Genomic DNA, 17497 nt, shown 5'->3' with positions numbered 1-17497 from the left:
AGCCTCGTTTACTGAAATCACGTGACTTTGGTGCTCTGAACCACTGATTCGAAACAAAAGTTTTATCATATGTTTTAAATATGTTTTTAGTAGCTTTCTGGGCATTGAAAGTGTTAATTGTCTTGCTATCAATGGAGGCCTCACTGAGCTAATGAATTTTATTAAAAATATCTTAATTTGTGTTCTGAAGATGAACAAAGGTCTTATGGGTGTGGAACAACATTGTGGTGAACAACAACAAGGGTGAAGTCCAGTCAAGTTTGATTAACCCACTCATTTGACATTTCAATATGTTATTTTCATTTTCATTCTTACTGTGCATGATGCACTATAAATACAGTATTACAGATAGGATTTCAACCCGTTTTGATTTCTTTTCCAGAAATGTCTAGCTCAAGACAAGGCATGCTTTCTTTGTTCTCATCTTCATTTTCTTTAAGTAGTGATAATACTGAAAACATTCAGAATTCACCAAATGAAAGGTATGTATAAAGTTTAGCTAATTTTGTATAGAACATTTATACAAGGCATTTATGTTTAAGTTTATGGCAAGTTTTACACACAATGGTAACTCAGAATGGTTAATTTAGCTTTTACCGAATGGTTAATTTAGCATAATAAAGAGAAAGACACACATGAACATGTAAACATCCATTTTCATTTAATCCAAAATCATTTAAGAACATAAAAGAAAAAGACAAAAATAAGAGAAAGAAAAGTTTGAAATGAATTAAAACAAATAAAAGAGAAAGAAGTGCAATCTGTGAGCTTTTACATGCATTTTCATGTTTACAGTTGGCAAATGAAGGGAGAGGTTCACAGTCTTTTAGAAGAGAGGATTCGTCCATACATTGATCTGATTGACACTCAGACGGTCAGTTGGCATTCACAAGGACTTGGCATTACCGACTATTGTAGTGATCGGAGACCAGAGTTCTGGAAAAAGCTCTGTGTTGGAAGCACTTTCTGGAGTTGCATTACCAAGAGGAAGCGGTGAGGACTGGTTTTACTCTCCTTTGCTTATATGGATATTCATATATATCTAAATTGAATGCTAATAATAATAATATTTCTTAAGTCAGCACCTGCAGTTTTTGACGATTGACGCTCACCGCTATTTTTATAAAATGTTCTTGTCTCATAATTTCCCACTGGCAGTTTTCTTGGTTACTAACTAAACTGTGTTTCCTATAGGAATTGTCACCAGATGTCCACTAGAGCTGAGGCTGAAGAAGGTAACAGGTGGAGTCAGTTGGAAGGCTGTTCTATCTTACCGTGATAAGAGAATTGAATTTGTGGATTCATCATTAGTTGAAAGATATGTTGAAACAGGTTAGTACAACAGTTTGCAAACTGTATTCTTTTTTTCAAGTGTAGAATAAAGTAGTTAAAGCTTATAAATATACTGTAATATGTATTAATATGTATTAATGTATTAATCCCAACCACATTCCTGGAGGCCCCCCCAACACTGCACATTTTGCTTGTCTCCCTAATCAAACACACCTGATTCAAGTCATCAGCTTATTAGTAGAGACTCCAAGGCCTGAAATGGGTGTGTCAGACAAAGGAGACATGCAAAATGTGCAGTGTTGGGGGGCCTCCAGGAATGTGGTTGGTAACCACTGTATTAATGTATGCTTGCTGTCACGCGGTGGCTGTAAAAATGATGCGCTCAACGAAAGAGATGATTAGTCTTTAATAAAACGGCAAACTCAGGAGAATAACATCCACAATAAAAATTAACAATAACCAGCAAAGAACTAAACTGAACAGGGAGTATATATATGCAGGGGATATGCAGGAACTAAATAAGATACAGCTAATGATAATTAATCACAGGAACAAACAGGAACATAACTGAAATTAAACAGACCAGGAAAACATGAACTAAAGGAAACGGAACAGAATATCAAAATAAGAGTCCATAACCATGTCAATTATTTTTTTTTGCTGGACTCAGCAAGCCGTGTCTTAGCATTTGTACCGTGAGACTTAATGGTTACCACTGGCAAATTGTGCAGTTCTGAACTGACAGGCTAGTTGGCACGGTTACGATTTTAGGGTTGCATAGGAGTCTGTTGTTAGCATGTTGCAAAGCTAATATTCTAATAAGCATAAAATACACAGAACCCAAGTATTGGGTGAAATAGTCCATTGTTAATTACACTCGATTATATTTATCAATACTTTCCAGTTGTCACGGAACAGAAGGCAGCAGACAGGTAAGTAATATATAAACAGAGTTTATTTCACAGGTTGAGAATATAACAGGATCAGGAAGCAGCAATGGTAAGTATAGCAGTTCAAGTAAATCAGTGGATGACTTAGCTGACGAGTAACTAGAGTATCTCTTGGCAGGTGAACACAGACAAACAGGACGGGCACACGAAGGGCTGGGAGCAGACGACAGGAGATCGATGACTGAAGATCAGTTACATGGCAGCAGGTAAGTCCATAGGTGAGCAGCAGGTAAGGAATCGGTACGTGTGTGTAAACGAGACCAGATAACGGAGTGCAGGTTGTGTGAGCCTTTATGGAGTGCGATGATGAGGTGCAGGTGTGGTGAATTAGTATTCCGGGGAGAGTGAACAAGTGGGCGGATCTTGTGATGATGGACTGATTGGTGTCTGTGATGGTTGCGACTTCGTGAAAGTACCCCCTCCTCCACGAGTGGCTCCTGATGTCCGGAATGTGTGACGACGGGGTCTACCTCGACCTCTAGGTGCTGGGTGATTCAGATGATCAGTGTGGAACTGGGTGAGGAGAGATGGATCCAGAAAATCATCCCGAGCAACCCAGGATCGTTCCTCAGGGCCGTAACCCTCCCAGTCGATGAGGTATTTCAGTTGATTGCCCCGTTGCCACGAATCAAGGATGGAGTGGACCCGGTAGATGACCTCCTCGTCAGCCAGTTCGGGAGGAGGAGGTACCTCATCACCACCAGATCCTGTGAGGGGAGAAGACAAGGGTTCAGTGTGAGGTTTTAATAGAGAAACGTGAAATGAAGGTGAGATCCTGTAGTGTGGTGGTAAGTTGAGCCTGTAAGTTACTTCTTTGATCTGCCTCTGCACCCTGAAGGGACCTATAAGTAACGTGGACTCAGCTTACGGCAGGGCAGGCGGAGTCGGATGTCATGAGTAGATAACCACACCTTCTGACCAGGTTGGTATTGCGTAGTCGGTGTACGGCGGGCATCAGCATGTCTCTTATGTCTCCGTACTGCCTGTTGGAGATGCACGTGTGCTGAGTCCCACACCCTCTCGCTCTGTTGGAACCAATTATCAACAGCTGGAACCTCCGATGGTTCTCCGGACCAGGGGAACAGAGGAGGTTGGTAGCCGAGCATACACTGGAATGGCGTGAGTCCGGTGGTGGGTTGCCTGAAGGATTTCTGGGCCCAGGGGAGGAATCGGCTCCAGCTGTCTTGATTCTGGTAGCAGTAGGAACACAGGTACCTCCCGATCTCTTGGATCTTCTGCTCAGTCTGACCGTTGGTTTGGGGATGATAGCCCGAGGAAAGGCTGACAGTCACTCCGAGAAGCTTGAAGAACGCTTTCCAGACCCGGGAGATGAATTGTGGACCTTGGTCGGATACGATGTCCTCTGGTAGACCAAAATGTCAAAACACATGCTGGAAGAGTGCTTCAGTGGCCTCAAAGGCAGTGGGTAGGCCTCTCAGCGGAATGAGCTTACAGGCCTTTAAAAAGCGATCCACTATGATGAACACGCATGTGTTTTGATCAGAAGATGGGAGGTCGGTCATAAAATCTATGCCGAGATGGGACCACGGTCGAGGTGGAACAGAAAGTGGAACCAGCTTACCCTCTGGGAGTCTCCGTGGGGTGTTGGTTATGGCGCAGACTGAGCAGCTCTTGACAAATCGGGAGATATCCTGGGTCATGGAGGGCCACCAGTAACGATGACGTAGGAGCGAGAGGGTACGATTACTACCTGGGTGTCCAGAGCCCAGAGAGGAATGAGCTGAGTCCATGAGGGGCTGGCAAAGAGCTGATGGAACACAGGTCGGGAGGCCCCTCAGGACCTCCCGGTGGAGCAGGTTCGGAGCGGGTAGCTTGAGTGATCTGGACATCAATGGACAGGATAGGACTGACGATCATGGCTGGAGGGAGAATGGGCTCTGGAGATTCTCATTCAGGATCGGGTCGATGAAGTCGAGACAAAGCATCTGCTCTGCCATTCTTTTCGCCAGGACGATAGGTGACCGTAAAGTCGAACCTAGTGAAGAAGAGGGCCCATCTGGCTTGACGTGGATTAAGGTGCTTGGCTTCACGCAGATATTCTAGGTTACGATGATCTGTGATGACCTCGAAGCGAAACTTTGCTCCCTCCAGCCAATGTCTCCATTCTTCTAACGCTACCTTGATGGCTAGGAGCTCACGATTGCCGATGTCGTAGTTCTGCTCCACCAGGGATAGCTTCTTGGAGAAGAAGGAGCATGGATGGAGGCGTGGAGGATCCCCTTGCCGCTGTGAGAGCACCGCTCCGACCCAGGTGGTGGAAGCATCCACCTCAACAACAAATTGGAGTTCTGGGTGCTGGAAGGGCGACAGATGGAACAGAGGTCGGAGGATATGCAACGGGTAAGGACAGAGAGCAAGCCGACAGGCGCTGTGATACACGAATAGTCTTTTGAATGAAGTTCTCTAATCCCATAGAGTCATTGCAAATTACCATGAGTTGACGAATGTCATTGTTAAGCCCCTGTCGAAACGCTGTGAGCAGTGCAGTCTCATTTCAACCACTTGATGACGCCGGGGTGCAGAACTGGAGAGCATAAGCGCTGACAGAGTGACTTCAAGTTAAACAGTTGATCGTGAACAGAGAGTTCAGATGCAGTCTAACAAAAAACTTCCTTAAAGTGGCTGATAAATGCTGTAAATTACGTGGTTACCTGGGCATTGGAATTACACAGGGATTGTGGAATTCCTCACCGGTGAATGTCGCCGGTCGGGCCATGGGACTGGCAGAGGCAGCAGGCGAAGCAACAGGTGTTATTGGTATGAGTGACTGACGAACTGCTTGTACGACGTCTGCAATTGGATCGGTGGAACGATATCCTCCAGCGTTCGTATAACTCTGCATATTGTGATCTGGTCTTCTGTCACGGAACAGAAGGCAGCAGACAGGTAAGTAATATATAAACAGAGTTTATTTCACAGGTTGAGAATATAACAGGATCAGGAAGAAGCAATGGTAAGTATAGCAGTTCAGGTGAATCAATGGATGACTTAGCTGATGAGTAACTAGAGTATCTCTTGGCAGGTGAACAGAGACAAACAGGACGGGCACACGAAGGGCTGGGAGCAGACAACAGGAGATCGATGACTGAAGATCAGTTACATGGCAGCAGGTAAGTCCACAGGTGAGCAGCAGGTAAGGAATCGGTACGTGTGTGTAGACGAGATCTTGTGTTGATGGACTGATCGGTGTCTGTGATGGTTGCGACTTTGTGAAAGTACCCCCTCCTCCATGAGTGGCTCCTGACGTCCGGAATGTGTGACGACGGGGTCTACCTCGACCTCTAGGTGCTGGGTGATTCGGATGATCAGTGTGGAACTGGGTGAGGAGAGATGGATCCAGAACATCATCCTGAGCAACCCAGGATCATTCCTCAGGGCCGTAACCCTCCCAGTCGATGAGGTATTTCAGTTGATTGCCCCATTGCCACGAATCAAGGATGGAGTGGACCCGGTAGATGACCTCCTCGTCAGCCAGTTCGGGAGGAGGAGGTACCTCATCACCACCAGATCCTGTGAGGGGAGAAGACAAGGGTTCAGTGTGAGGTTTTAATAGAGGAACGTGAAATGAAGGTGAGATCCTGTAGTGTGGTGGTAAGTTGAGCCTGTAAGTTACTTCTTTGATCTGCCTCTGCACCCTGAAGGGATTTGATTCTCTTAAGTCTGCATTCAATGCATCCTCGATATAAAGAGCACAACTAGGTAATTTTATGCATCCTTGATACTTCTTAAGAGTTGGAATTGTACTTTGGTGGTTGATGATGATGTAGAATGAGAGCACAATGATGCAAGATCGCATTAGAATGAATATTGAGAAATGTTCCAGGTATCTCCTATCTCCTCTTCCTTTATAATTAATGAAGCTGTTAACACTACAAGCACCAACAGCCTTGTGAGCACGCCGACATATTGCACAGTTGCACTTCGGGTGTCCCGAGTTCGAGTCCTGGCTCGTGGACCTTTCCCTCTCTCTCTCTCTCTCTCTCTCTCGCCAACTTCGCTTCCTGTCAACTTACTGTCCTGTCATATCATAATCATAATAAAGGCAAAATCGGCAAGAATAAATCTTAAAAAAAAAAAAAACCCACTGTGAATGAAGCACCTTTCCGTTGACTTCACTTCTAAAGTATTATCATTATGTACTAGGGTATTTGTCTCACTGTGTGTCTCTCTGCTCTCCTGGCAGTTGACTGACAGCATTTATGGATTTACTGAATGTGTAAAACATGTTTTATGGCCAATTATGTCAATGAAAAGTGTTAAAGAGAAGCTTCAGACTCTTCTTTTGCACTACTGGCACTTCATTAAAGGGCACTGTTTTCTTAGAAGCCTTTATATAATAAATGACCAATGATTTTGGTTGAGAAACATAGTTTATGTGTTTTACAGCCCAGAATGAACTGGCAGGAAAAGGGGTAGGAATATGTGATGAGCTCATCACTCTAGAGGTCATGTCACCAGATGTGTGTGACCTCACACTGATCGATCTACCTGGAATTGCCCGAGTCCCAGTAAAAGGACAACCAGAGGATATTGGAAAACAGGTGAGCAGTATAATCAGATTTTATACGCTACATTCATTACCACCCCTTTTTTAAAAATGATGTCTTGTCTTCATGTCTTGTAGATCAAAAGTCTGATAACAAAGTTTATTAAGATGCAAGAGACTATAAACATGGTAGTAGTCCCTTGTAACACTGACATTGCAACAACAGAAGCATTAAAAATGGCACAAGAAGTAGATCCTGAAGGCATAAGAAGTATTGGTAATGTAGCACACAATCCACACAACATCTAATATCTAATATACCTGATATGAGCACCTGTATCAGCAAATAGACATTTTACAAAATAACTATTTTTCATTCTCACAGCCATTTTGACCAAGCCAGACCTCATAGACAAGGGAACAGAGAGGAACATTCTAGACATTATCCAGAACAAAGTGATTCCCCTCCGCAAAGGTTACATCATGGTGAAGTGTAGAGGACAACAGCAGATCAATGAGAAAATTCCTCTAGAGGAGGCAGCTCAAATGGAGAGAGATTTCTTCCAAAATCATGACTATTTCAGGTTACAATCTAAGAATATAATTTAACTCTGAATAACTAAGAATAAAATTTAAACTGTTGTGTCAGTGAGACTTGATATGCCCTTATCAGGTTGCTTTGTGCTCCTTACAGAAAAAACACATGAATTTCACATGTGCAAAAACACACATGTGAAACACATACTTTGCACATGGGAAACATGGTTTTGGAACATATGAAATCCATATGATCCCATGTTCCAACCAGTTTTTTTTAACATGGTTATATGAACTAAAGTTTCAGAAATATTCAGCAAAACTCAGCTGCACCTCCAACTGGCCACTGTAAAAGTTTGCCTTCATAAATTTCATCCTGAACTGTTATTTTTATTAATGTTATTTTGCCAAAGCAAAATAAAAAAAATACCTGATTGTCAAGCTATTAAAAGTGTCTTCTCTTTACAGATGCCTCTTGAATGAGCATAAAGCGACAATTAAAAGTCTTGCTATCAAACTGACTCAGCATCTCGTTGATCATATCAAAGTAAGTTACTGAAAGTCTCAAGCATAAGGCCTATATTCTTATTAAGTATCAGTTCTTTTAATGAATATTTTGTGGTAGCATGAATTGCAATTAGACTGAGATACTATAACCACACATCACTTCAACTAAATATATTAATATTTTGTCTGTTAGTGTATGTTTAGTATGTTATTTCATGCACCTCATGCATAATTATAATTTAGTACATATTTCTTTTTGTTTTGAAATGAACATAAACAAAGGTTAATAAATGCTGTATACATGCAGTTCATTATTAGTTCATGTTAACTAATGTAGTTAACTAATGAACCTTATTGTAAGTGTTACCTTTTAATTAAAAAGGTTCCTGTTCATTCCGACAACAAAGCACTTGAATGCAACAAGCTCGTAATCACGACTTCTGAAGTAGAAATTATGAAATTTCTGATAGCACGAAAAGGCAGCATAAATTTTCTTCACAACTGACTGCAAACTAGCATTCAGATCTGTGTCCATATAGTTAGCAATGCTCAGTTCCTACGATCCAGTCAATTCCTGAGGATGAAATAAAGTCCAGACCTACATTTTTTTTTTTTCATTCCATAAGCCGTTGCACTTGGATATATATGTCACAATAGGGAAGAAAAGACTATCACAACTTCCGTTTCATGCCGACTTTGAGAATATTGTGTTCCATAAGTGTTCTGTTTTTTATTGTTGTTTTATCCATCTTTGTCAGAAATCACTGCCACAGCTCAATGAGCAGATAAAAAAGCAGTTGTGGGACCTGAGGAATGAGCTCAAAGAGTGTGAGGCTGTGTCAGGGAATGAACACAGACAGAGGATCCAAGTGCAAGAATAACAATATTTATTGACAGGAAAATGCTGTACAATAACTTCACTCCAAGGGTCAGTCGAGGCAGAGGCTGTGGCGTGCAGAGTGGCGAGGCACTGGGTGGCGCAGGGCTACAGCGGGTATCAGAGAACAAGGATAATCCAACCCAGAAAACAGGGCACACGACGAAAGTCCAGAATCCAAAAACCAGGAAGAAACACACAGAGAACACGACACCGGGAACAGCCTGCAACGAACTGACAAAGACACATAAAGACATGCACAATATATAACAACCACTAACAAGACACGGCTGGCAACAGATCGCAATCAGACCATAGTGGGTGACGCCCACACAATCATTCACTCACACCCAACACACACACACACACACACACACACACACACACACACACACAACAACACACGAGGGTGAGTAAGTGAATCCATGAACCGTGACAGTACCCCCCTCTCCTATGAGCGCCTCCTGGCGCTCCCAGGAGAGCCTACCTGTTGATAGTAATCATCAATAAGAGAGTGATCCAGGATGTCCCTGGCAGGAACCCAACTCCTCTCCTCCGGACCGTAACCCTCCCAGTCCACCAAGTACTGGAATCCGCGTCCCCTTCGCCTAGCGTCCAAAATACGACGAACCGAATAAACGGGTTCCCCATCTACGAGACGCGGCGGGGGGGGAACCGGAACCGGCGGATTAATGTTAGCATGAAAAACAGGTTTGATTTTAGATACGTGGAATACGGGGTGAATTCTACGGTACGCTGGGGGGAATTTGAGGCGGACTGTCACCGGACTAAGAATCTTGGTGACAGTAAACGGGCCAATGAATTTAGGTGCCAACTTATTACATACGGAGCGGAGCGGAATGTTCCTGGAAGAAAGCCACACTTTTTGTCCGACGACGTATATACGGGAGGCTTCAGCCGGTGGCGATCGGCCTGGGCCTTGGTGCGCGCTCCCACCTGAATAAGAGTCTCTCGGGCTCTTCTCCACGTGTGACGACACCTCTGGACGAAGGCGTGAGCGGAGGGGACCGCGACTTCGGATTCCAGACTAGGAAAGATAGGTGGCTGGTAACCTAGACTACACTGGAAAGGCGACAGGCCCGTAGCCGACACTGGTAACGAGTTGTGCGCGTACTCCACCCAAGGAAGCTGCTGACTCCAGGATGAAGGATTCTGAGCTACCCGACATCGCAACGTTCTCCCCAAATCCTGGTTGGCTCTCTCAGCTTGCCCGTTACTCTGGGGATGGAACCCAGATGACAAACTAACAGTCGCTCCCAGTAATCTGCAAAACTCCTTCCAGAATCTGGAGGTAAACTGGGATCCCCTGTCAGAAACCACGTCTACCGGGAGGCCATGAATACGAAAGACGTGATTAATGACAGTAACCGCTGTCTCCTTGGCAGAGGGTAATTTGGGCAAGGGGATGAAATGTGCCGCCTTCGAGAACCGGTCCACTACGGTCAAAATCACCGTATTGCCCTGTGAAGGAGGGAGGCCTGTTACGAAATCTAGCGCTATGTGGGACCAGGGTCTTGAAGGGACAGACAGCGGTTGAAGAAGCCCATCTGGGGAACGATTAGAAATCTTACCACGAGCGCAGACAGAGCAAGCCAAAACAAAATTGCGAACATCGCGAGCCATGCAGGGCCACCAGAATCGTTGCTTAACCAAAAACATGGTACGACTAACCCCTGGATGACAAGCCAGATTGGAATCATGGCCCCATCGGATAACGTCTGGACGTAACCTCTTAGGTACAAATAATCGACTCGGTGGGCACCCGGGCGGAGGCGTTACCCCTTCTAAGGCCGTGTGGACCTTCGACTCGACCTCCCATGTGAGTGAAGAGACAATGAGTCTCTCAGGTAAAATACACTCGGGAGTGGACGGGCGCTCGGAACGATCAAAAATACGAGATAAAGCATCGGGCTTGATGTTCTTAGACCCGGGACGATATGATAGAGAAAAATCGAAACGACCGAAAAACAGAGCCCACCGAGCCTGCCTAGAGTTTAGTCTTTTAGCGGATCTGATGTATTCTAAATTCTTATGATCGGTCCAGACGATGAAAGGTACCCCCGACCCCTCCAACCAGTGACGCCATTCTTCCAAAGCTAATTTGACCGCCAGCAGCTCCCTGTTACCAATGTCGTAATTCCGTTCGGCGGCGGATAAGCGATGAGAAAAAAACGCGCAAGGATGCATCTTATCGTCCGTGGCGGCGCGCTGGGAAAGAACTGCCCCTACCCCCACCTCTGAAGCATCAACCTCCACCACAAACTGACGTGAAGGATCAGGGGCGACAAGAATGGGAGCCGAAACAAAGCGGCTCTTCAGATTGGAAAATGCAGCCTCAGCTGTATTAGACCACCTGAACGCCGTTGCGGTGGAGGTTAAGGCGGTCAGAGGAGCGGCTAGTTGGCTGAAGTTGCGAATAAAACGCCGGTAAAAATTGGCGAATCCCAAAAACCTCTGCAGGGCCTTACGGGAATCTGGGATTGGCCAATCCACCACAGCCTTAACCTTGTCAGGATCCATGCGCACCCCCTCAGACGACACGATATACCCTAAAAATGGAACTGACTGTGCATGAAAAACGCACTTCTCCGCCTTGACAAAAAGCCCATTCTCTAGCAGCCTCTGGAGCACTCGTCTGACGTGTTGCACATGTTCCTGGAGAGAAGAAGAAAATATCAATATGTCGTCCAGGTAGACATAAATGAACTGATCGATCATGTCTCTCAACACGTCATTAACGAGTGCTTGAAACACGGCGGGCGAGTTGGAAAGGCCGAAAGGCATAACCAAGTATTCAAAGTGCCCTCTAGGGGTGTTAAATGCCGTCTTCCACTCATCCCCCTCCCTAATGCGAACCAAATGATAAGCGTTGCGCAGGTCCAATTTCGTGAAAAGAGACGCGCCCTGCAGCCGTTCAAAGGCAGAAGACATCAACGGCAAAGGATAAGTATTCTTTACCGTGATGTTGTTCAGTCCTCTGTAATCAATGCACGGCCGCAGCGACCCGTCCTTCTTACCCACGAAAAAAAAACCCGCCCCCGCGGGAGACGAGGAAGGGCGGATGATCCCAGCTGCCAGAGAATCAGAAATGTATTTCTCCATGACCTCCCTTTCCGGATTAGAAAGTGAATATAACTTGCCTTTAGGCGGAGAAGACCCTGGTACTAAGTCTATGGCACAGTCGTAGGGACGATGCGGAGGAAGAGAAGCAGCCCGGGACTTACTGAACACTTCCTTCAGGTCAAGGTACTCCTCTGGCACGTTTGACAGATTCACCGACGACTCCTGTAACACAGAACGAGACACAGAAGAACAGGCAGACAACAAACAAGACGCATGACACTGGTTGCTCCATTCTGCCACGGACCCCTGACCCCACTCGATCCTGGGCTTGTGTTTGAGCAACCACGGATGACCCAAGACGACCGGATGAGTAGTAGATCTAGAAATAAAAAATGGCAACTGTTCAGTGTGATTACCGGAAGTGATGACGGTTAAGGGCTCCGTGGCGTGTGTGATGGTGGGTAGCTTCTGTCCATTAAGGGCGATGACAGTTATGGCATGTTCCAAAGGGTGAATGGGTATGTGCAAACGCGTGACCAGATCATAGTCCATGATGCTGCCCTCCGCCCCCGAGTCGACCAGAGCCTGGCAGGTGTGATGCCCCGATACCCACTGTAGTCTCACCGGGAGGAGTGTCGCAGATGAGGATTTATCCAAGGAAAGACCACCCGACAATAACCTCGGTACTACTGTCGGGCTCTGCCTTTTACGGGACACTCCCTAAGAAAATGCCCCGCCCCTCCACAGTACAAACACAGTCCCATCTCTCTCCGGTGTAATCTCTCCTCCCGGGAGAGCCGAGCTCTACCCACCTGCATGGGTTCAGGATCGAACGGGGGACCGACCGTGTTAACTCCGCTGGCACCGCTCTCCTCCATTTCCTCGAAGCGCGCTACGGGCCTCTTACGCGCCGCGCGTTCTTGCAAGCGAGCGTCCACCCGCAGCGCGAGCTCAATGAGACCGTCGAGACTGGTGGGTAGATCCAGCTGGTAAATCTCCTGCTGAACACGGTCGGCCAACCCATGCAGGAACATATCCCACTGCGCCTCCTCGTTCCACTTGCATTCCGCTGCCAGGGTGCGGAATTTGATGGCGTAATCAGACACTGGTTGGATTCCCTGCCGCAGATCCGCGAGTTTGCGCGCGGCCTCCCGTCCTGCCACCGAACGGTCGAAGACCCGTCTCATCTCCTGCGACAGGGTGTGGAATGAGGAGCAGCACTGATGTTTGTTCTCCCACACCGCTGTTCCCCACAACGCTGCGCGTCCCGTCAGAAGCGTCATGACCAACGCGACTTTAGATTCCTCAGAAGAAAACGTGTTAGGTTGCAAAGAGAAATAAATAGAGCACTTCGTTAGAAAGGCTCTACAAACATCTGGTTCTCCAGCATACCTCTCTGGTGCAGGAATACGCGGCTCTTGTTGACTGCTGACGTTGGCGGATGGGTGGGGAACAGACGGTGGAGCTGGCGCAGTGGGAGATGAAAGATGTTGAACCTGGGTAGATAACTCAGCCACCTGCGCCACCAACGCCTGAACGGCACGAGCAGTGGCCACCACTTGCTCGTCCTGATGATCCATCCGTTGAGCACTCCTGCTCAAATACTCCTGAAGATCCGACGACCTTGCTGGATCCATAAGTGGTCAGTTCGTTCTGTCAGGGAATGAACACAGACAGAGGATCCAAGTGCAAGAATAACAATATTTATTGACAGGAAAATGCTGTACAATAACTTCACTCCAAGGGTCAGTCGAGGCAGAGGCTGTGGCGTGCAGAGTGGCGAGGCACTGGGTGGCGCAGGGCTACAGCGGGTATCAGAGAACAAGGATAATCCAACCCAGAAAACAGGGCACACGACGAAAGTCCAGAATCCAAAAACCAGGAAGAAACACACAGAGAACACGACACCGGGAACAGCCTGCAACGAACTGACAAAGACACATAAAGACATGCACAATATATAACAACCACTAACAAGACACGGCTGGCAACAGATCGCAATCAGACCATAGTGGGTGACGCCCACACAATCATTCACTCACACCCAACACACACACACACACACACACACACACACACACACACACAACAACACACGAGGGTGAGTAAGTGAATCCATGAACCGTGACAGGCTGGACCACCACAGGATCCTAAGGGGGCCAAACAATTCCTCATTGAAGTAAGAACTATTTTGCCATCACATCTTCTTGCTTTTTCAGAATAATTATTAGAGATCCAAGCACCTGTATGTGTTTAGTTTAGTCGATCATATGACATTGATGTGTTTGCAACATGAAGTCGTGGCCTCCATGGTTTATTGCACACTTTGCCTTGGATTACCCCATTTAAATCAAGGTAAATTTCCCATGCTTGGGAGTTCTAATACATTTTGAGCAGTGTTTTGATGTTTGTTACCAATCCACTGCATCTGTTCTTTTAAAATTGGCAGTTTTGGTAATCTTCTCCACTTACAAACTACTTGAGCCCTGATGATTGCTGCTGACTATATTTACAGCTTTGTCTTGTTTATATATTTCAATTAAGATATGCATCTAAGATATGCAGTGATATCCTCTCCTACTTTACTGAATGGAATTGTAAGGAAATTACAGATTCTGGTTCTGATTCTACTGAATGGTTCTGGTTCCCTTTCGAAGTGGAACTTCATGGAGTTGATGCTATGGTGAACATCATAAGTGTGACCAGTGTCTGAAGCACATGTAAACAAAAGCCAATAAATCATTGGCAGACGGCCGTCTATGACGTCACACGAATTGACTGAATTACACATCATCAGCTTTTTGTCTTCAGGAGCCGCTTGTTTGTATGAACGTGTAAGATAACACTCTGTTGGAGCGTATTTGTATTCAGCTCGCATAGTCTCTCCCATGTAGTGAACTATTCACGTGTGGACAGGCTGTGTGAGCAGCTATATGGATAGTTGAAGAGCTGCTTGTGGGGACACAGGTATTGCAGGGTTTCCAGGCCTGCTTATTGAGTGGTACTATCTCCTGAGGCAGTCCAAAAAAATGCTGCGCAAGTCAAAGATTTAGCCATCCGTGCCACAAGTATATCGGCTGTTCAGTGGTTGCTCTAGTTGCGATGGAGAGGCTAGAAACACAAAACACAATGGCAGAGAACAGAGGGAAAGTGAGGATAAATATAGCAGAAAAATTAAGAGACAAGGAGAAACATGAGCGATAATGTTGCGCTGATTGCAGAGCATGATAACTTGAGCGGTCACATGCGGAAGAAACAGAAACCAAAAAAAGGAAAGAAAACAAAATGAGAGATCAAACCCAAGTCCTGACACAGGTACAGTATTCTCTTAGCATGACATAGTGCGTATTGGTTCCCCATAGCATCAACTCCATGACACAGCATCTTGTTCTCCTTCTCAGGGAACTGGGTTGCGTACGCAACCTAGACGTTTCTTAGCAATTTTGATATTGATTCTTTTAGTATTTTTGAGGAAGCACACCCAAATAATTGGTCCTAACTATATTTTTAGATTGTATATGACAACATGTAGGTAAAGATACAGATTCATATTATTAATATTTGTTTTGTATTATTTCTCTATTATCAATTATTTTCTCATTGAAATGTGTTTTCCTCCTCGGGAAAACACTTCTGCTGTATAACCATAATGTCATTTTAAATATGCTTATGTAACAGATAATTTCTTTCTCATAGATCTTAACAAGATTCAATGATCAAATAAAGTCCTTATCATCAGGAGAGCTGATCATTGAGGAAAATTTGTTTCTCCAGCTTCGGGCTGAATATATAATAAGTGGAATGATCATCTTGAGGAAACAAAGACATCCTGTCAGTATATTTTCAAATTTAAGAAACATAAGCAAGTTTGAATTCACTGTTGTTTTGCTTTTCTCAGGGTTACAATTTAGAGTTCCATATGAAAAAGCCTTTTCATTTAATAAGAAATGCATTTTGTTCCCAAACAAGTCCAAGAATTGACTAAAGAGAAAATAGAGCATATCCAGGATTACAGAGGGAGGGAATTGCCCGGCTTCAGCAACTACAGAACGTTTGAAGTGATTCTGCAGAAGCATGTGGCCACACTTCAAGAACCAGCCATCGACTTACTCAACACCATCAAAAGTACCTTCACGTATCTTCATGCTTAAGATCTTTCTGGTCACTGGGGAAATTTTCCATTATAAAACCGAAAGATTAGATCACAACTGAATGAAATTTTAGTTTTAGCACATCTGAACTGTGAGACAGTTATGTCTGTTTATTGTTTTTGACTTGTGTATTTTTCCTGAAGGCATCATCATCAAGCAATTCACTGATGTAGTCAATCAGTGTTTCAAGAACTACCCTGTCCTTCTAGATATCACTAAGGTAAATATTGCTCCTGACTAGAGGTAAAGGAAAGTACTAAATATGTACAATTTTAATAAAGTTCTCTTTCGTCTGTACTTCTTCATTTGATGCTACAGGACAAAATTGACAACATTCAGTCAAGTCAGCAAGAGAAGGCAGATCAGAGGATCTTAGAGCAGTTTGATATGGAAAACATGGTCTACACTCAAGATCCCATCTACCTGAAGTTCTTGAATGAGATTACCAATGAGACATTTTCAGAAATGGAGTTACCTGTCTTTGACAAGAAAAGCAAGTACACTGACATGTTGGAGGCGTATTATAAGGTACAGCTTTCTATTTTTCAGTATCAAGTATGATTTTTTTTTTTTGTTTGTTTAGAGACTGAATGGACTGCAGTCTTCAACTGTGCTGAAGTAACTTAGTAGCTCTGTGATTTTCTTTCAGATTGTGGTGCAGCGGATGGCTGACCAACTACCCATGATGATCTCCCTTTTCATGCTGAAGCAGACTGCTCAGCTCCTGTCTACTGACATGTTGAGTTTACTGGACGGGGCAGATGTGAGCGAGCTCCTGTTTGAGGACTCTGAGGTCAGCAGAAGGCGCAGAGACCTACAAGCTCGCCTGGACCGTTTGAGTATTGGCCAGAAAATCATGAGCAGTTTTGAAAGATCTGCTGACTAGAGAATATTATCTAAAAAATGAATAAAACATTTGACAGCTTAATCCGTAAAAATGTCTTCAGCATATGAATTGATTTTTTTTTTTTTTACTAGATTGCAGTTTTTTAATATATTAACCAAACTTTCATGTATTGATTTTTCTATAAGGTTACTATTAGCCTTGCAAAAGAATTTACTAATGTATTTCCATCCATCCATCCATCACCAGTCCTATGTAGGGTTAAACATAACATTTGGTAAATTTACCATTTCATTAGCAGTTTTATTTGTAAGATCTACTGACTACAGGATATTATCTTAAAATTTGTTTGATATATTGATAAATTTCTGTAATTTTATAATTTGAAATATTGAAACTTGTAACCATCCATAATCTCAGATTGTTTTCATGCTTCCCACAAAAGCAGTATGACTTAGTAAGGTAGATAAAAGCCTAAATGTCTTTTTTTCTGCCCCATATAATTTTCTTTAAAGTTAAAAATGTAAAATTTTTGTGATGTGCTCAGTGAACAAATAAAAGTTTGTGTACACTGATGACATTCAGTCACAAGGCATCTTACTTAGCTCTGTGTAGATCATGGCTTTCTGTGTCTGCTTGGCCTTGGAGCCCTAAAGAAATTAATAACAGTTAGAAAACTTTTGAGTTAGAAAATGAACATTTCATGAACATTTTTGGGTGCATGTGTCTCAAAGTACAAAATACAGC

General features: G+C 44.3%; 1 pseudogene; it reads left to right on the top strand.

Moving 5' to 3' along the window:
- The first annotated feature begins 229 nt into the window (after positions 1 to 229).
- Positions 230 to 17281, top strand: LOC127506665 (interferon-induced GTP-binding protein Mx-like; annotated as a pseudogene).
- The last annotated feature ends 216 nt before the right edge of the window (positions 17282 to 17497 follow it).

The sequence above is a fragment of the Ctenopharyngodon idella genome, chromosome 24 (genome assembly GCF_019924925.1).
Source record: "Ctenopharyngodon idella isolate HZGC_01 chromosome 24, HZGC01, whole genome shotgun sequence".
In the NCBI taxonomy this organism is placed as follows: Eukaryota; Metazoa; Chordata; class Actinopteri; order Cypriniformes; family Xenocyprididae; genus Ctenopharyngodon; species Ctenopharyngodon idella.
This window is presented reverse-complemented; position numbering and strand designations above follow the sequence as displayed.